Source organism: Leopardus geoffroyi, chromosome X (assembly GCF_018350155.1).
Source record: "Leopardus geoffroyi isolate Oge1 chromosome X, O.geoffroyi_Oge1_pat1.0, whole genome shotgun sequence".
In the NCBI taxonomy this organism is placed as follows: Eukaryota; Metazoa; Chordata; class Mammalia; order Carnivora; family Felidae; genus Leopardus; species Leopardus geoffroyi.
In genome coordinates this window covers 16,790,152-16,810,988 of record NC_059343.1, presented here as the reverse complement: position 1 = coordinate 16,810,988, position 20,837 = coordinate 16,790,152, and the positions used below count along the sequence as shown (strand labels likewise).

The 20,837-nt window shown below is 40.0% G+C and overlaps 1 long non-coding RNA gene across 1 annotated transcript in view; it reads left to right on the top strand.

Moving 5' to 3' along the window:
• Positions 1–20,837, top strand: part of LOC123594217 — a 583,276-nt gene that overhangs the window by 266,497 nt on the left and 295,942 nt on the right. Inside the window, exon 2 of the long non-coding RNA XR_006710712.1 lies at positions 10,802–10,903. This is a non-coding gene — a long non-coding RNA (uncharacterized LOC123594217). The remainder of the gene's footprint in view (positions 1–10,801; positions 10,904–20,837) is intronic.

Sequence of the window (20,837 nt, the reverse complement as noted above, 5' to 3'; positions counted from 1 at the left end):
AACCACCCAGGTGCTCCACTTTATCATATTCATAATTGCTGCATAGAATTCCATTTTGGAGATACCTTAATTTATGTGTCATCTTTTTTTGCGACATTTAGATTGTTCTGTTTTTATTTTGCATTAACAGTATAAAAGTTAACATTCTTGTCTACCCATCTTTACATGCATATCAAATCATTGCTTTGAGGTAATGACTGGAAGTGGAATTTTGGAGCTAAATAATATACACATGGATATGATATATATTGCTAAATTTCTCAGCAGGATAATTCTATCAGTAACAACCTGCAGTATGTTAAAAAAAAAAGTTGCCCACTTTGCCTCATCTCAGCCAAGACCATGTGTCTGCAATGTTTTATTCTTGCTCTTCTGTGAAAGAATAGCTCATTATTATTTTAATTTACATTTATTTGTTTCATGTTTTGGTGTTTCATGTGTCTCTTCATTAGTAAGTTTACTATTCATAAATAATCCATTTTTATTAGTTTTTATTTTTCTCATTTATTTATAACTCTTTAAATGCTAAGAATATTAATCTCTCTCCATTGTGGCTATTACAAATACATTTTTCCATTTTTACAAATATCTTTACAGTGCTTTTGCCATAGAGAACTTCTGAACCTCTTTATGGTCAAATTTTTCAGTCTTTTTCCTTCTGATTTCTCCTGAGGTAATGCTTAGAAAGTCCTTCGTAGCCTAAAACAAGTACCTATAGTTCCACCAACAATATTTTTTACTTAAGTACTAAAATATTTAATCTAGAGTTCCAAGATTTAAATAGAGTTCCAAATGAATTTTTCCACATCATTAACCAAGTGTCTTTACATCATTTGTTAAATTATTTCTTCTTTCACCATAAATTTGAGATGCCATTTTTCTCATATATTCCAATTCCTATAAACACAGCAGTCTGTTTCTCTACTCTTATTTCTACCCTGGGCCATCTGATTCTTTCTGCAACAAGATCCTTGCATTTACTGGGCTTGTCCTCTACCAACACGGGGCCTCGCCTCCGCTGAGCAGCTTCAGCACTGGCTGCAGTCCCCCCTGACATTTACAGTCTTTTCTGAAGTGAGGCAAAACAAAGACTTCTCTCCCTATGATTTGTGCTCTGTTACATGGCCCTCACAGACAGGTTACTTGGGCCACAACAGATTACATAGTTTAATGACTGTTTTTGTTTTAGTTGTGGCCAATAATCACAGTCCTTTGTTCTTTCTAGCATATACTTTATTCATTCATTCAACAGAGGACAACAAGGGTATTTGGATCAGGACATTGTCAAGTAAGGGCTCCCATGCCATCTATACCTAAAATCACTGCTCCACACCCAACATTTAGATGCTTTTGATCCTGGTTTTCCATGTCTCCCACTGTAGAAGGCAATGTTCTCACAATACCCTGAAAGGCCTAGAAGGCCCTCCACAACCTAGCCCACCGTTTTCTCTTTAATCTCATTTCCTACAACTCCCTTGACAACCTCCACTTCATTCACACTGATGTCCTCACTATTTCTTGAACACTCCTGTCAGGGCAGGCAGGTCCTGTCAGGACATTTGTACTGGTGTTCCCTCTTCCTGGAATTGTCTTCCCTCAGAGAGTCACCTGGATAACTTGCTCACTTCCTTCACATTTTTGCTTACATGTCACCTTGTAAAAGATGCCTACCCAACTACCTGCTATGGACTGTATTATGATCCCCTAAATTCATATGTTGAAGCCTTAACCCCCAATGTGACTATATTTGGAGATAGGGCCTATAAGAAAGTAATAAAAATAATAAAGTTTAAATGAGGCCATAAGGGTGGAGCTTTAATGCAATAGAGCTTGTGTTCCTTATAAGAAGAGGTAGAGACAGCAGAGCTCACTCACAGACTCTCTCACTCACTCTCACTCTTGCCACCCATGTGCAAAGAGGAAAGACCAAATGAGGACATAGCAAAAAGCCATTTAAAAGACAGGAAGAGACTTGTCACTAGAATCCAAATTTTCTAGCACCTTGATCATAGACTTTTGGTTTCCATAATTGTGAGAAAATAAATGTCTGTTGTTTAAGTCACCCAGTCTGTGGTATTTTGTTATGGCAGCCCAAGTAGACCAGGACACCACCCCACCCATATGTTAACACCATCTCCATGTTTGCTTGTACTGCTAATCTCCCTTATTTATTCTACCCTTGCCCTTAATATTTTCTAAAATAATCTAACATTTACTTTTTATTATTTTAATTGTTTGATGTCTATCTTCTTCCACTAGATTATAAACTCATGGGTGCACAGATTTCTGTTTCTTTTATTCATTGATGTATCCCTAGCATATAGAACTGTATCTGTAACTAGCAGGCTCCCAATAAATATCTGTTGAATAAATAAATGATTCACAGCAGACTTCTTCTTTTAAGGTAAATTCTTTCTCGGAGAATTTCCCTATTCCCTACTTCAGTCTATCAGGTGGCATTTTTGTAAGACCATCCTACCTTGAGGACACAATTTGAGTTCTCTGTTCAGGTGGGTCCTCAACTACCATGACAATCAGTGCAAGGCAATAGATACTAGAGATGGAATGAGGGGACTCCTTCCCTGGGGCAGATCTGAATTTCAGGTTAAACTCAGCCAGGATGTTTGGTGTTTTAATTTGGGGTTCCCTCAGAGCAGAACCTGAAAAATATGTGGATGCAGGTAACTCACTTGGGAGGTGATCCCAGGGATCAGGAATGAAGGAGCAGGGAGATGAAGGTAGAGAAGGAAGGAAGATAATGAAGGGTATTGTTATCAAACTGATTACTGCTGTAAGCAACTGGAATTGACTTCTGCTAGAGCCCCACTGGGAAACAGTGTTGAGCGTGCCTTGGAATTATTCCTCCAGCAGAGAGGAAGCATTTATGTGTCCACTCCTGTCACTCTTTGTTTCAGAGTAACATCCAGAGGTGTTAACTTCCATGCCCACTCTGTGCCATACTCTCAGGCTGCCATATGTGCAGGCTGAGCAAGATGTAGCAGTAACTTGATAAAATCCTTCAGAATGCACAGGAAATGGCCACCACAGCTACTGCTGAAATCACAGGAAGACAGAGGAATGGAGTTGGGGGCACAAAAGCATCAGCTACATTTGGTTACAATAAATTACATTTTAAGAACAGCTTTAGTATCTCAAGGTCAAACTATTTCTTTTTTATATTTTTTAAGGTTTTATTTTATTTTTGAGAGAGAGGGAGACACAGAGTGCTAGTGGTGGAGGGGCAGAGAGAGAGGGAGACACAGAATCTGAAGCAGGCTCCAGGCTCTGAGCTGACAGCACAGAGCCTGATGTGGGGCTCGAACTCATGAACCGTGAGATCAAGACCTGAGCCGAAGTCGGATGCTCAACCGACTGAGCCACCCAGGCGCCCCTAGGTCAAACTATTTCTATACATTCTATTACTAAGTTTTCATTTTTTATTATGTAAAATGAACTTTGCTAGAAGGATGTGATCCACAATATGCCACACTGAACCAGTAACTGAAAAGAACACTGTCACTCCTTGGACAGAAAGTTAGCTTGCAGTTCTCAATTCACCTTTTCACCAGGAAGGTCACTTGTTGAATTGTGAGAATTCTCCCTCATCCACACTAGCTCTTCCTCCTGGTAATCTTCAGTATATAGGTAAAGGTATTACTCATGATCACTGCTCCTTAAAGGGCAAGGTATGTGTGATATTTCAGCACAAACTGTTTTCTGTCATATCAGACTCTTCTGAGAGCCTCCTCAGAAGACTCATCATTCTCTTTAATTAAAATTGTTGCACCAGCTCACCAAAATGCTGTGGTATCCAGAAACCATTGCTCTTTGCTCAGAGGAAAACATCTCCAAACGAGGACTTCATCTGAGGACATAGTGCTCTTCATTTTTCCAGAAAATTACAACTAAGTCATTCCCATATTTTAAGGATGCAAGAAGCTTAATAGATACAAAAATGGAAAACATAAAAGACCTGCAAAAGGTGCAGAGAGAGGAAGAGCGCAAGAATGCACAAAAAAAATCTTCAAAAGTTCACTTCTGGACAGTATTTATGTTTGGAGGAAGAAAATGCTTAGAAAATATTTATGTCCATAACCACCTAAAATATCATCTTTGGTATTTTTGTATGCAAATCTAACTCTTGAATAAGGAATGTTCCTGACTAGGAGGAAATGCATGGCATGCAGTAGGTATTTAATAGGTGTATATTTGTTAAAAGCACAAAACATCTTTCAATTTAATTCCTGATTCTACACCTGAGAAAATAACCCTTACTTTAGGCTTGGCTTCCCCAAGCATTCTTCATATTTAGGCTCAAGCAATATTGAACAATACATCATGTTCTAGACAATGTGCTAGATTGCTTCAATCTAAGTTTATCTCATTTAGCCCTCACCTAAACCTACTATTTGGTAGATGAGGAAATTAGAGGTCAGAGAAGTTTCATCTTTTGCTCAAGGTCACATAGCTAGAAAATATATAGTCAAGATTCCAACTGCAAGTTCAGGGAGTGGGTGTTTGTTCGTTTGTTTGTTTGTTTAAAGTCCTGAAATTCTTTTACACTCCTTCCATCAGGATGGGCTGCTCTAAAACTCCTTGAATCTAGACAGGCTTGTAAGTGCTTTGACTATAAGAGAAATATGAAAATGATGCTTTGTGATTATTTCTGAGACTAGATCATAAATGAAGCTTGACCTGGCTTTCTGGGAGCACTTACATCATTCCAAGGCTTCCTCTTGTGACTTCCCCTCTCAGAACCCAGCCATCATACTGTGAGAAGCCCAAGACACGTGGAGAGCCATGTGTTGATCCTCTGGTCAACAATCCTGCTGAACCCAGCCATTGAGTTAGCCCAGCCCAAACTCTAGACATATGATTCCAGATGATTCCAGCCCCCAACCACTCAAGTTACCCCAAACTAGCTGAGGATCAGTGACAAACCATCCCCATTGTGCCTTGTCTGAATTCCTGAACCCCAGAAGCTGTGACCATAATAAAATAGTGGTTGTTATTTATGCCACTAATTTGGAAAGGTTTGTTAAGCAGCAATACTAACTGTAACAGAAACCTTTCCCCAAACTTTAAATATTCAGTGCACTTATAATGACACACAATTCCATAAAGTCCCACAAGCTTATGGAAAGGCCATGAGTGCCACCCAGATCCCTCTAAGCTATAGTGAAGCAGAAAGCAGGGATTGTGGCCCAAACTCTGATCTGGGCTTTGTTTCTAAAGTCTGACCTAGCAATTTCTCACTCCTTCTTATGAGACCTTTCCAGTATCTTTTTCTACCTGGTGCCTGTCTTGGTCACACAAAGCATCCTTTTCCCCTCTGACTTTTGCTAGCACTGAGACTTCTGTGTTCTTTCTTCACAGTTCTCATTTTATGTCCCTAAAAGCAGGCGGGGCGGGGTCGGGGGGAACCTAGTTTCTCTTGTTCTCAGTCTTAGGACCTAATCAGCAACCATATTTCAGTTGAAATCACTATTTTCCACATATATCCAAGCCCACTCACCCTAGAGGTCTGCTTCCCATTCTCTGAACACTAAGCAGGAGGCCAAGAAGGCATCTATCCTTCTCTCTTTTAGGGTCTTCTTCCCTAGAGAATGTAAGCGCCAGATCAAGGGTCTATTCAGACAGGAAAAGACAGAAAAAAAAAAAAATAGACCTCAGTAATCACTGAGATTTAGTAAGAATTTGATTTTATTAAGCCCTTACATTAAATACATGTTGTCATTTTTTAAAATTTTTTATGTGTATTTATTGAGAGAGAGAGAGAGAGTGCGCACAGAAGCTGGGAGGGTCATAGAGAAGGAGAGACAGAATCCCAAGTAGGCTCCGTACCATTAGAGCACAGCCCCATGACACGAACTCATGAACAGTGAGCTCATGACCTGAGCTGAGATCAAGAGTGAGAAGCTTAACTGACTATGCCACCCAGGCACCCCCATGTTGCCATTTTTTTTAAATGAAGCGTGTATGGATTGCATTAGAATCTCAATCAGATTAAAACAATCACAGAACCGCAGAAACCACAGAAAACACAATTCAAGATAAGTATTCTAACACTTTTCCAAAATAAAAGCAGGGATTTGAGAGGATCTTTCTGTTTTCGAGACTCCGATTAGGAACATCACTTCCCAAAGCACAGCTGGGGCTGAGCCAGGGGGATTTAAGCTTCATATTGGGAGTGTGTGGTTTCTTATCTAAACAGGCTCCAACTTACACCCAGACAGAGTAGGCATATATTCTACATAGTGAGAGCTGAGATGCAATAGAATTTTTCATCCTTAGATACAGAGACCAAGTGCACAGTAGCTAAGGCCTGAAATTCTGCTATCCAAGATTTATTTCTTTGACTTAAGGCTTTGTTCCCCTTTAAAATACAAATATTTTAGGTGCCTCGTTAGCGCAGTAGGTAGCACATCAGTCTCATAAAATAAAAATATTTTATGAGTTAATTAAGGCTTAGCGATAGTGGCAGGTCTTGCTAATTGTCTACCTAATATCCATTTTCCCCATCTTTTCTGGTTACAGAATTCCAGTTTGGAGGTCAGGGGTAGCAATGTGAGATTCCATTTCAGCTAGGGTTGGTCATGTGACCCAGCTCTGGTTTCTGAGATATAAGTGGAAATCATTGGGAGGGGCTGTCCAGATGGCTTGTTAAAAAGGGAAGACTTATGAAAACAATGGCTCTTTCCCTTTTCCCTTCTTCCTTCACGAAAGATAAACACAATTAGTGGAGGCACAGCAGCCATACTGCAAAACCAAGGACAAGAGCTACATATTACAAATGGTAGAGCAGGAAGATAAAAGAAGCCTAATTTGTTGATGGCATTACAGAGCCATTTTAATGGTGCCATAGTCAGCCTACCACATCCCAGATGAGGGGCACCCTTTTGAGTTATGGTTCTAGAGATAGGTTTCTTTCTCTAACGGATGCAATGTTACAAAGGTTTGGGAAATCATATGGGGAATGAGTTTTAAGACAAGCAAGAGGCACAGAGAAGTTACGGGATTTAAGAACTATATGAATAAAAGGTGTTCCTGAAGGACAAAACCTGGAAGTGGAATGTAAGGGGCCCTGAAGATCAGCTTACATCAAAAAACTTAGGTTTTACCCTTGCAACAAAACTAAATGGAGAAATAATTCCATGATCTTCTATTAGTGAGAGAAAATAAAGTATTTCTTTATGGTATCTTTATGAAACAGTAACTTTAAAGCTCAACATGCTTATGCTTATGGGTGATTTTTCTGGGACAAATTTAGGTGAATCACACTTCTAGTCAAGAGGCTTTCATAAACACCATAGAAGGCCAGAGTTTTCCCTAAATGATGTCTCCTCAGGAACTGGTGAGCTCACTAATAAAAATGATGTTGAATTGCTATTTTTGTTCTCCTGAAATGCAGTTGTTATTGGCGGGACATTGGCAGTGCATAAGTTGGCAGAAACATTACCTAGGACCACTTAAATTTTTTGCTAAGAGCTTTGTTATTTAAAAGCTAAGATGTCAAATCACTCTAAAGAGAAGAATATGGTCCAATTTTAATCTTTGATATAAAATACTCATGCCAACCTTGATTTCTTTCATGAAGATTTCATGCATAAAATCAAAGACAAGCCAAGGTTTAAAATGGTGAAGAATTTCCTTTAACATTAAATTATCTGTTCTTTGTACTACTTATCTTTTAGGAAAATGTTGCTACAAGTTGTAGGTACTTTTTGTGAAAACCCAGCAAGCAATCAATAGGTGGGAATCAAGTAAGTCATGGTGTTTTCAGTTTAATTCCACAACTGGGGTTGAGCAGTGCTTCTCAAACTATCATGTGAAATACGACTTATCCAGGGCTCTTGTTAAAATACAGGCTCTGATTCAGTTTACCTAGTGCGAGGCCTGAGATTTTGCATTCCTAACAGGCAATGATGATGATACTGATGCTGGTCCATGAACCACACTGTGAGTATCCAGGAAGTAGAGCATGGGCTAACCTGGCTGCTCCTCAGGATCATTTAGAGATCTTGCTAAAAATTTTTTAAATATAAATATAAATAAAAATAAATAAATAAATAAATAAATAAATAAATAAACAAACAAACAAACCCAAAGTCTTGGGGCACATCCGCCTCTACAAAATCAGAATCTCCGGGAATGACGGGCAGGAGTTTGTATTATTAACCATCTCCCCAGGTGATTCCTATTCAGCCATAAGCTGCACCTGGTCTGCAATGAGTAGAGCAGCATGTCTCAAAGAGTTGCTGTGCACCCCCTAAATCAGAATCGCCTGAGGAGCTTAATAATTGTGCAGATACCTCTCTGCAAGTACCTCCCTTCTGCTGCCTAGGAAGGAGGCAAAGGGTGGAGAGAGTAGAGAAAATAAGGAGATGGTATAAAAAGGGAAATTGATGTCATTTCAACTCCCACCTGGCAGGAGTAGAGAGGGCCAATTCTCCTGGAAGTGACAGCATGGAACGTGCCTCCTGCTGCCTGACCACCTGCACCTCCTTCCTTCTCTTCTTCTCCCTGGCAACTGCCCCAGCCAAAGCTGCCCCTCAGGGGCTGCTGGGGAGCCTGGTTAGAGAGGAAGGAAAGAAATGAAGAGGAAAGAAATAGGGGAGGGGGCCCTGGAACAAAAGGTAAAAGTAAAGAAATTACAAACAGCCTTTAGCTTCTGTTCATATTGCAATTCAATCCAATGTAAATAAATACCTATTTCAATATCTGTACTTGCTGATATAACAATGTATTATCTGGCCAAAAGAGTGCATTCCAATTGCATAAAATTGTGTCTATGCGTAGAAAAAGGTCTGGAAGACTGTGAACTGTATTCATCTCCAAGTGGTGAAATTTAAGTTACTATTATCCTTACTTCAATATACTAATCTGTACTGTTTGAATGTTTTATGCTAGCTATGAATTATTTTTATAATGAGATAAATAATAGAGCCATTTTCATCTGGGGGAACAAAAACAAGGGTTCACAGTGCTAGCATAGTATAGGAGACAGACTGAAGAGAATACAGGCTTTTCCTTCGGGAAGCTCACAAACTCAGTAGTCAGATGCATGAATTCTTTCTGAGTTGCAGATCTATGAGGCTAGGTGGCCCCACAATAGATGTCAGGGCTGGACAATGCTGTAAGGAGTGGTATTTCTCCTGAAAGTCCAAGATGGATTCCAAATGTATATTACTGAATGCAGACATGAATAGGAGTTTTAGTGTATTAAAGGAGAGAAATGTATAAAGGTTAATTAGTATAAGTAAAGTAGCCCTGGGAGGAAATGTATGGGTCAGAAGGATCTAGAAAAATCAACTGTAATGCTACAGAAAGATAGCATTCTTGTGGCTCTAACAATGAGATGAGCCAAAAGCTTCTGCTGGAGATTAAGCAAGTAAACCTGAGATCTTACCAAAGATGGAACCACTCCTGGTTGCCCTGGGACTTACTCCTCACGGTACTGATATTATAATAGAATTGCCAGATCATAATGAATTAGATGGCAACTAGGCAGGGAACAACGATCTCAGCAGAAGTTTTGTGCATCAGACAAAATATAAGCTCATGAGGGAAGAATCAGGGTTAAACAGGGTCTGCTTACTTGGGAATTTCTTGGGTACTGCCACCCTGTGGCATCTCCCACTGACTTTGTGGTCATGGAAAATAATCAACTAAATGTTTGTGAGCCCACATTACCCCAGTCTCCTGCTTAAAGCGTGGGGAGAAAAAGAAAAACAGAGAAAGCAGCCTTGAGGGAGAGGATAAGGTAAAATATTAAATCGCACCTAGAATTTTGAAAGCTGGGTCAGGAAAACTCCCTGAAACTCCAAGTTTCTGAACTTAAGCTTTGGCCATCCCCAATCTAAAGAGATTTTTCTTTTTTTTTTATTTCCTATACCTATTGCTTTCTACTAGTTCAAGCTTCAGCAGGGAGAACTAGTTCATTAAATGGTAAGTATGAGCCTGCATATGAGAACAAAAATATTAAACCATTATGAGGCACCTTCTTAACAGTGGTTGATAATGCTGAAAAAAGGGAGGACTCTCCACTTTGGGGCTGACTGATGCACTTCACTTCAAACAACTCAGGCACCTTCATCAGTGACTTGGGAGGAAAAGCCTGACGTTCTCATCACACTTTCATTGAGCTAGTTTCCAGCCACTGCACCATCTGCTAAAGCTCAAGAAGATAAAAGAGAAATGTTTCTAGGAGATGGGAATGGGATAAGGAAAGAGGGAATAGGAAGATCCATGTGGAGACAGCTGATTATAATAGTGTCATGACAGGTGAGCCCTGTGGCCAGCTCTGGGTCATTTCCTGCCTTCTCCTGATATTTCCATTGCTTTCTCCTGTATATTCAGCAGACAGAGTTACAAAGGCAGTTATCATGCCTAAGGCTAATTTTTCTGCTAGAAAAACGTAGGTAGGATTTCCTAGGTTCTCTGCAGTGACTTTGAAAATATCTGTGATACAGCATCAACAGCTGAAATCGAAAGACATTGCCAGGCAGGGGGAAATGAGTGATCAAAAATAGAAGATGAGAAATAGTCACTGACTTGTTTGCCACCAATGTTAATTACACATGAGTGCTTTTACAGTTAGAAAGAAAGCTGTATTTAGGAAGGTTTCGCTGTTATTGATTATTTCTGTATCTATCAGGGTCTCAGATCCAAAACACCTGAACACCTACCCTGAGGAAGCCGCTAGTTCAGCTCTAACTCTCCAGGCAATGTCAACCTAAAATATCCCTACAGACAGAAATGGTTCTGGTTCAAGATTGTGATCTTCCTTCCTCTTTCTCAGATCCATCAGTAGAGATCTCTGAGAAGATACACAAGGATATTCACCATTTGGCCATTATCTGCCTGCAGATCCATGGTTCTACTAGATCTCTTCCAAAATGAGGTACATAGAGTATACATGCTTGTGGGGAATGTTGGGTGTTAAGCACAACCTCTGTAAACTGAATTATTGTTCATTAATCATTGCTGCAAAGGCCAACATCAAGAGACATTTAGATCCTGGCTACTCAAAGTGTGGTTCCTGAACCAGCAGGAGAGTTGGGGGAGAGGGGAGGGGGCTTGTTGGAAATGCAGAATCTCAGGCCCCACCCTAGACCTGCAAAATCAGAATCTGCATTTTAACAAAACCCTCAAGGTGCTCTATGTGGGTTCCTAGGTGTGAGAAGCACTACTCAAGATTCTCTCTCTTGAGGAAGTAATTTTCATCAAGTTCTATTCTTGATGGGAAACAGGTTGAGAAGTAAGATACTCAACATAGCTACAAATACTAACCAGGAAAATGTGAACTTTTTCTGAATATTGAAAGCAAGCCAGCAACAACACTTTTTAAAAGCTAATATACCCTGTACTGAGAGGTCAAAAGGCAAGTGATACAAGGAAAATGGCTCTAATTATAAAGATGGGTGTTTCAACATGGCCAGTCACTGCACACTGCCCTCTTCCTCTCATGCTTTTCAATCTTTCACTAAAATGTCACATGGATTTTTTGGCAGAATTAGCTCCCAGATTTGCAGTGGGAATTAGACAAGAACATCTTCTCCTTTCTTTCCTTCAAGATGCAGGGATGGGGGCTAGAGCAGGCAACAGGGAGCACTTCTGAGGCCAATAGTAAGCAAAACTGGAACTGGAAAAGGGGTGTCAAGATATGAATGCCAGAAGAAACACAGGAGCACAAAAGTACAAGATGGAGAAGAGTGATGCATTGTCAGGTACCTAGGACCAGAGAGGCAAGAAGTAGTGGGGACTTGACAAGAAACTGAGGGTGGGAGTACGGAATTGTCTCAGGGTGGGGTGGGTGACAGCTCTAGATTAAAACCACTATTTTTGGTTTTATTAGCCAGTGTCTTATAGATGGGCCCAGCTAAAGAACCAGAGGTATATCAGATTTAACATGGGGATTAACTGATGAAAGGGGCTGAGGGAAGTAAGGAGATCAGTTAGTCCAACATCTCTGGACAGGTTGATGGATTTATTTGAAAGGATAGCAGAATGTGATCTTGAAAAGAATAAGCCAGGATAGAATGTTACACAAGGAACTAGACCTCACCAAAAGAGTGAAATAGATATTTTGCTGCCAACATCCTATCTCTGCTCCTGCCTTTCTTCTTCCTGCTCCCTCTGCCAACCTACATTGAAACTGGTTTAATGTCTGTCCAACCAATTCCTTTAAGCCTGTAGGTGTCAACCAATAGATTTGGCATCCTCTTGCAAGAACGTTGAATTTGTGTACTCTTTAAAGACCAAACCACTTCACAAATCCACAACAATTATGGCCCTTGAATCCACTCAAAGCATATTTTAGACATCTGTCCCAAGGCCAGATTTGTGTACGTGACATTCTGAAGGATTAAGAAAGAGGACCTCCATAGCTAGATAGAGGGGCTAAAAGAGATGGATCGCCTGAGTGCTTGAGAAATTGACAAGGTCACTAATAGACTGGGGGCAAAGGAGATAATGGATTTCTACTAAAGTAGTGTTGTTTTATCAAAATCCTTTAGCAATATTGTAATTTATTTTAGGTCTAATCTCAGATTTCTCTTTTGTACTTTTTAGTTTTATCAAGATATTTATAATTTTTCCCAGATAATTATCATACCTCCTTTTGTTCTCCTTGAATTTCATGCCACTCAAATGCCCACCAATTACCCCTAGTTGGTTCACATGCCTTGAATTCCAAGAGAACAGAATTGACAAGAAACAAGCATCCTCAATATTTAGAGCAGAGGGTGAGTGTTTTTTTTTTTAACAATGGTAATTAGAATTTGCTTCTCCTTGTGTATAGTGTAGTTTACCCAATTACAATGAACTATTAATTTGATGAAGGGGGACAAGAAATACTACTCTCTCATTATTTTCTGAAAATCTGTCATCTTTATAAGGTTTTGTTTGTAATACACAGATGGTCCTGGTGGCAGTGCAAAACTGAACTTTGCAGCAGGGGACATATTGGCCAAATGGTACAACTCCTGCTTCATGTGTGCCCTCTACCTTACTTGTCAAATTAGACATGCTAGTAACATCCATAATTACATGTTGCAAGCAGCTGAGCTGTAGTTTGAAGTGTACTTAGACACTAATCAGACTTCAGGGAATCCCTACGAACAATGCGTTCAACCTCTTCTAGCCTCTGGTGTGGATGCCAGGCATAGTTTCTTCTATAATGCCAGTATTTTACCTATAATTTCTAATTGTTCCTGATAATTTAGAATGCTTCTTGAAAGGAAAAATAGCAGAAAGCTAATCCACAGGTATTCTGGAGAACCATTTTCCAGTATTACCAACTTTATTTCATGTTACTGCTGTCTTTGCAGGCACACGGTGGGTTGTGCTGTTGGACAATACTTAAGACCTAGGCTATCCTCCAAGATCAGTGTTTCTTAGCTTTACATCTAACCTTTGAGACTCTTTTCTACCCATGGCCCTTCCCAACTCCACCTACTTCTATTTGTGTTGCCATCATGGTGTCCTCTCTAGTGCTCTTATACACATTTATTAAGCACCTATTGTGTGCTTCACACTGTACTGCAAAGACAAATGATTCCTATCCTCAAGGTGATCACAATAAAATGAATGACACTAATACATGAAGAAATTATTCTAGGGGCGCCTGGGTGGCGCAGTCGGTTAAGTGTCCGACTTCAGCCAGGTCACGATCTCGCGGTCCGTGAGTTCGAGCCCCGCATCAGGCTCTGGGCTGATGGCTCAGAGCCTGGAGCCTGTTTCCGATTCTGTGTCTCCCTCTCTCTCTGCCCCTCCCCCGTTCATGCTCTGTCTCTCTCTGTCCCAAAAATAAATAAAAAAACGTTGAAAAAAAATAAATAAATAAAAAAAAAAAAAAGAAATTATTCTAAACCCTGCAGTAATATAGCTGATATAGAATACTGAAGAAGGGAAAACAAACTAGCATGAAGTGTGTGTGTGTGTGTGTGTGTGTGTGTGTGTGTCCCCTCATATATACATGTATGTTTTGGAGAGTGGGGGATGTGACAGACACTATCAGTGCACCACACATATCTCCTGGGACCCCTTTGCCATTTTTGTGCACATCAGGTTCAGGCTGCTTTTACTCCCAGCAGCCAGCACTCTGTCTCTTTGTTGAAGGATAGCTCTCAGGCTGCAGGAGCCCATATTGCCTGTGCACATGCACAGAGAGCTGAAGTGTCTGGGAACTTAGTTCGCCAGAGGCAGCACTGTGACTGGCAGGAGTGGGGATTCAAGCACACAAGCCCCTTTGCCCCTGATGAAGATAACTCTGATGTGTATCCTACACTGTCTCTAAAAGTCACCCATGGGAAGGAGCCAAGGTTACTCTCCATGGTGAGTGTGCAGTCTGGTTTGTCCTCCTTCCCTTCCCAGACCCACTCCCAGCCCTCTCTTAGTTTTCCCTCTACTAATAAATGCATGTGAAACCTCATCTCAGTGCCTGCTTCTGGGATACCCAAATTAAGACTGGGAGAGTAAAGGAAAGAAGTCTTCCTTGAGGGTCTATCTAAGCCAGGTCCTGAAGGAATGGAAGAATTTAGCAAGATAAGAGTTTTACCCTGAGGGAAGGTGAAAAGGAAGTGCTATGGAAATAATTTCAGACAACAAAGATGAAAGCATGCAGGTGGAAAACAGCCTAGAATGCACAGGAAAACAGCTACAACCACAACCTGAAGCATAAAGTTTTAGCAAAGGATTGGCCAGTGAAAAGTGGGAAGGCATCACATACTCAAGGGCTTGATGCACTTGGTGTACTAGAGCCAACTAGCAGCCACTTATTAAATATTCAGAAATTTTCTTATCTGGCTGTTAAACTCTGATAGCTTGAAATTGTCCATGATGGGAGTACTTACACTATGGAAATTGCAAACACTACAAATTAGGGCATTATTAAGAATAGAAGTAGTTTACCAGCACACTACTTTGCTGTGTGAATGAGCTTACTTTTTATTCCATAGGCAGGAATGGGGAAGCCACTGACTTTTTAGCGGTGGAGTGATCTAGTTAGATTTGTATAGCTATGTGGAATTTAGAGAAACATAAGGGCCCAACCCAAGGCAGTAGTGGCAGACTTGGAGTATGGGGAATGGAAAGATGAAGGAGTTTGTCTGATTGGATGTGAGAATTGATAGACAGGCTGACTAGGCAGATGGCTGGGCTAGCCTCCAACAGAGCTAGAGAATACAGAAAGAAAAGTTAATTTGGGCAACAAGTTCATTTCTGAAAACATTGATTTTCAGAATTCTAAGGGATTGGGCAGTCATATATACCTGGATATGGAGCACAGTCATCTGGGAGTCTCCACAGCTCTAGTCACTTAAGTGAACCTTGTGCAGGTGCTGCTAGCCAAATCTATTCTCTCCTCCTGGCTGTGGCAGTCTCTGTTGCTAACCACCTATTCTGTCAGTTTTTACCTGCACTCATAACTACTTAGGCCTCAAGTAGAAAGGCCCTTCCTCTGAAGGCAGGGCTGTTCTGGCCAGCCCCTCCTAGGTGATTCTACCTCTTCTGGATTTATAGCTCCCCCTCTCAGGCACTGAAAACAAGAGTCTTAAGATGTTACCTAAAATGCTCTTCTTGTGGCCCAACTTGTATCCTTAGTTGACGATCCTGCTTTCCCAAATATGAACTTGGGTCACAGAGTCAGACATTTATTTTCAATTCTCCCTCCTTCCCTCAGGTGACTTTCCACAACACCTGGCCCAACAGATGGAAGACAACCTTGAGTGAGGGATATGATAATTCCTCTCTCTGGAGAATTAACCCCAGGCTCCCAAGTACCTAATTTATCTCCTTTCTAGGACCTAGGGAATCTAAGGAAAGTAGTATTCCTGGAGGCTGACCATGACCTTTCAGTTTCCTGAGGAAGTTTTGACCTTTGCCAGATTCCTTCAGTTCACAACAAATTATTAACCTTTGCTCATGGGTGTAGATTTCAACCAAATTCCATAGGCATTTCAAGCAATTTTTAAATAAAGTGGCATAATAATGTGCTTAATTCCTGGCAGGTCTATCACCTCCAGGCCCCTACCTCAACAGAATTGGAAATGACGAACCAAACACATTTTGAGAATGAATTTTTAAGGCAAACTTTAATGCCTGCCTACTATAAATATATTCATCAAAGGAACCCTCAAACCTGCCATAGAACTGATGCCATTGTATTTAGGTATGAAATAGATCAAGTTTTAAACTAAAAACGTCCAGGCATGTTATCATTTGTTAGATACAATAAAAAAAAGTGAGTTTGCAAAAGTATGTAGATGACCAGATAACTTGAGTAATGGCTTCATTGTAAAGCTTGAGTTTTACCTTTAATGCTCCTTTTCAATGTAGCGCTGACATTTAGTCAACCTAAGAAAAGCACAGAGGGAAAAATACTCTAAGAAATGCTTTGTAATCTAGAAGGCTTTCATTTAAGAATCCAAAATCCCTACACTAAGCGTATTTATATAAAGAATTTTTCCACTTGAACTTCTACATTGTTTTTAAACATCCAGCAAAAATATTTTTAAAAATTCAACACCTAGCTAGCTTTCAAAATGTAGACCCTGTTTACTTTTATCTCCATACTTAGCTCTAAAATAACTAGATTAATTTTTGCCAATATTTCTCAATACTCTTGCATGGGAGCTAAGATAAATCATGGTACATTTACTCTCAAAGGGTTCCTTTGGTGTTTAGAAATGGAGAGGAGATTTACTCATGAACCATTATCAACATAAATGGAGATTGCCCTTGGGACATAATCATCTGCTTTGTATAAGTAGGATATGGCTACATGACAATAAAAACACAGGATTCACTTAGATAAACATGAAAACTTCAGCATATTTAGAGTTTTTCTATTTAAATATACATTATATTAATTTCTAGACTTTTAATACAAGAAGGTAACTTGGATTGAAATGATTCTCAAAAATATAGTGGTTGAATATTTGAACTTGAATTAAAGGAACTTATTTATCAACTACAAACTTGTTTTTGCCTTACCTTAATTATGTTTATATTAAATAAAGAACAAATTACTATTTCATCATCACGTTATATATACCAGCTTAATGAAGACATAAGTTTTCTTTTATTCAAAAATAAAATTAAAAGTTACAAACCAATCCAATACCTAAGATGAATCATTTCATTGGTCAAATTGCATCTTATTTTTTCTTATGTAGAGAATGTTTGAATAAAAGAGGTAGCTATGGCATAGTGAAAAGACCATTGGCTTCAGAGCAAACATAGCTGGACTTGAGGGCTCTTTTTAAATAAATGGACAAGTTAATTGTGTATTTAATTTTGAGCAAATTTCTTTAAATTGTCTTTAAAATTTTTTATATGTAAAATCTTTGAAGATGAATATTTATGTTAATATTTTTAAAGTCACTGGCATGATGCCTAATACATAATAGATGCTCAATAAATAGTAGCTATCCTGCTTGAAAAAAACCAATGGCTCTCCATTGCACTCAAATTAATTAACATGGCCCCAAAGATCTTTCATGATCTGGTGCCCCTTATATCTGATGGCTTTATCTTGTAACATGTCCCTGTTATGCTCTTCACTGGTGGTCTCCAAAGTGAGGTACAGGTACATCAGGGGAGGTATAACACACCCTTTTTGTGCCCTACCTATATCCATCAGACTTTACCACTTTAGGGTGCACCCCCCAATTCTAAAAGGCAATGTCTACATCTCTTTGTCTGGGTACCTTCCCCAAAGTTGCAGAAGGTCACTAAGCCTGTTCATTCAGAAATATGGAAATGAAGATTTGATGCCTCCTTGGAGCAGTCTTCAACCAATGACTGAGGGTTGTTAAATATCCCAGCTTCATCATTTCTCAGGAGGGATAAGTCTGAGACATCTGTCAAGGACCATGAAGGGTCTGAGATTTTACCCTGCCTGCAAACTAGCAGGTTAGCCTGCCACAGTTTCATGGATGCTGGCAGAAGACATGAGTCTCCTGGATCAAAGACAAATGACTTTATGACAGCACAGCAGGCAGCATGAGCATCATGCTCTGATTGGTTTCCCTCGATACCCAAATCTCATGGGGGTGATGTGGAGTGGTCTTGGTGAATACTATGCACATAATGGATCTGCGTCATAGCTGAAGGACCCCAAGCTTAGAAACCCCCAATCTTATAAGGGGCTACTAGCAACACTGCCCAACCTTTGTCCCAGAGAAAGACATTCCCTTTGTTATCCATTCAGGAAACAAATTTTCCCTTTGCCCCTGGATGGAGACATTATCTCTATATTCCAAGGTTGTTTGCTATGCAAACATCCTTGAAGACATAGAACAGGACAAACTATCACAAGATGTATATAGAATATCATGGAGAATTGTCTCCCAACAGTACGCCCTATATCATCATTATACTTACCCAGCAGGACTGAGCTTCATAATTGTAACTCACTTGATAATATTCCCTTGATTGTCTTCCTTACCTCCTCTAATTTCTCCACTCTCAAACAGTGTTTCATGAGATCATCTAAATAAATGACTTGCAGATACCTGAACAAAATTGGAATGCTATTGGGAAGGAAGAAAACATAAAATGGATGATGGATCAGTCACCAACAAAGTCCACTAAACCTTACTTAAATTTCTTCTGCAGGAGTTAGAAGCATTTACTTTAGGCATTCTAGTTGAGCTAGCCTAAGAAAGTAAACAGAACTCTCTTGCATTAATTCAAAATATAATTGAAATGCATCTTGCAGGGTTGCCTGAGCAACTGATTAAATTACCTCATTGGCATAAACTGCTAAGAAATTCACTGGTCCCAATCATTACCCAATAAGATGACCCTGTCAAGGAAGAAAATGGACTTCATGACATATTCTGTTATATATGTTCAGAATAGAGTTCAGTGATCCTGCCATCACTCAAGAGAAAACAAGATTTATTTACTCATTGTAAACAGTAGGATTTTCTTTATTTTTGAGCCACGATGGTAGGATTCACTTTAATTGCACATAGATAAAATCCAGAAACACCATGTTTTTCGGGGATAGCTATAGCTATGGTCACAAACCAAAATAAAGGTGTTTTCAGTTTGTTCCCCAAGATGACATCTAGCTTTCTCAACTTCCAGTTTGCATCCCTTTTACATCCTTCAGGTTTAGTCAAGATGTTCTAAATGACAAGGTCTATTCTGGGAAAAGCTTCATTACTGCACCTATAAAACTGCTAGAGGACAGTTATTTTCTAGTCCATTCTCTCTCGAAGTGTGGTCTCTGGACCAGCAGCTTCATCACCTGGAGGGAGATTCTCAGGCCCCACACAGACCTAAAAAATTGGAAACTCTGGGGGTGAGGCTCAGCCTCTCTTTAACAAGTCTTCCACATGATTCTAACACACACTCAAGTGTGAGAACCACTGCTTTAGAGTCTGCCCCCAAAGTCCCAATTCCAGTAAGGAATTTCATGGCTTCTTAGTCAAGGAAAACAGGCAGCTTGATCATAAAAAACCAGCCTTCGATTGTGCAGAGGGTGGATTATCTCAGAGATCATATATATTAAAGTCAGTGAACTAGAACATGGACGTTGAATCATCCAGTTTTTACCTCCTCCCTTTAACGAGCACTTTGTTTTAATTTTAGTTTTGGTGTTTTGGCTTTTTTTGTGTTTTAGAAAAGTGACATCATCCTCATTTCATAAAGTGATATTCACATCTTGAAAAAGGGCTTTCCTGATTAACCCCATACCCTTTTGATATGACATTTTATTCTGTGACTCGGTCTCCTTTTAAGATTTACATATTTGTTTTGCATGGCATTAATCTGCTTTCAAGCCACATGCTTTGAAAATACTCTGTGAGTAGGTTACATCCATCTGTCAGACCAGAGCTAATGGGCACAGACCATGATTTTATCTCATCTCCTTGGAATTTATTGTCTCCATGTCTATGTAGGTCAGTGGTGTGCCAATGATGTGTGTGTGTGTGTGTGTGTGTGTGTATGTGTTTGTGTGTTGACACTATAAAGTGTTAAAGGATAAAGATGAACTATTCAAATTGTCCTTAAGCCATGCATTCAGGATCAAATTTCTGCAGATTCCCCATCGTCTTCACAATGCCCAACCTTCGTCATCAGCAGTGAATGAAATACACTTAAGAACTCAATGAGGCAAATTTTCTTCCAACTGACTTGCCAAAAGAAAAAGCCAGCTCCTGTGTGGTGGCCACACACCAAGGTCTGGAGCACTACTGCATTGGTGAGGCTAGGGTGACCAAACCATCCCAGTTTTCCCAGAGATGTGCACTTTCCTGGGCTGTGAGACTTGCAGTGCTAAAACTGGACTGTTCTGGGTAAACTGGGATAGTTGGTCACCTTGGCTGAGGCATCTAAGTCAGAAAACAATTACAAAGAGTTAGTAGGCTCAGCTTTCACATCATACCCTGCTCACTACTCAGGCCAAAAATCCAAAGAGACAATACCATTGATGAGGTTTTGGAGTGGTGGGGGGTCCGGAGCCAACAGCCAAGAAAGAATTCTTTAGACATCTTTGGTGCAAAAATGGTGATTTTTATTAAAGCATGGGGACAGGACTCGTGGTCAGGAAGAGCTGCACCAGACACTGTGGAGAGACTGGTTATATACTTGGGAGTTGGGGGAGGTAAAGTCTTGGGGAAGTTTCCAAAGAGGTTTCCATATGCTAAAGAAGACTCACAAGATACTGGAGGTCTAGCTATTGTCCAGCTAAGGTTGTTTTTCCCTCTAGCAAAGCATTAACACTAAGAACAGTGGTGAGTTCGTGGAGTTGTACTCTGCCTGTCTCAAGTATTTGTCAATGGGCCGCAGGTTATAAGGAAATTTAGTTCTATCTGCCATTT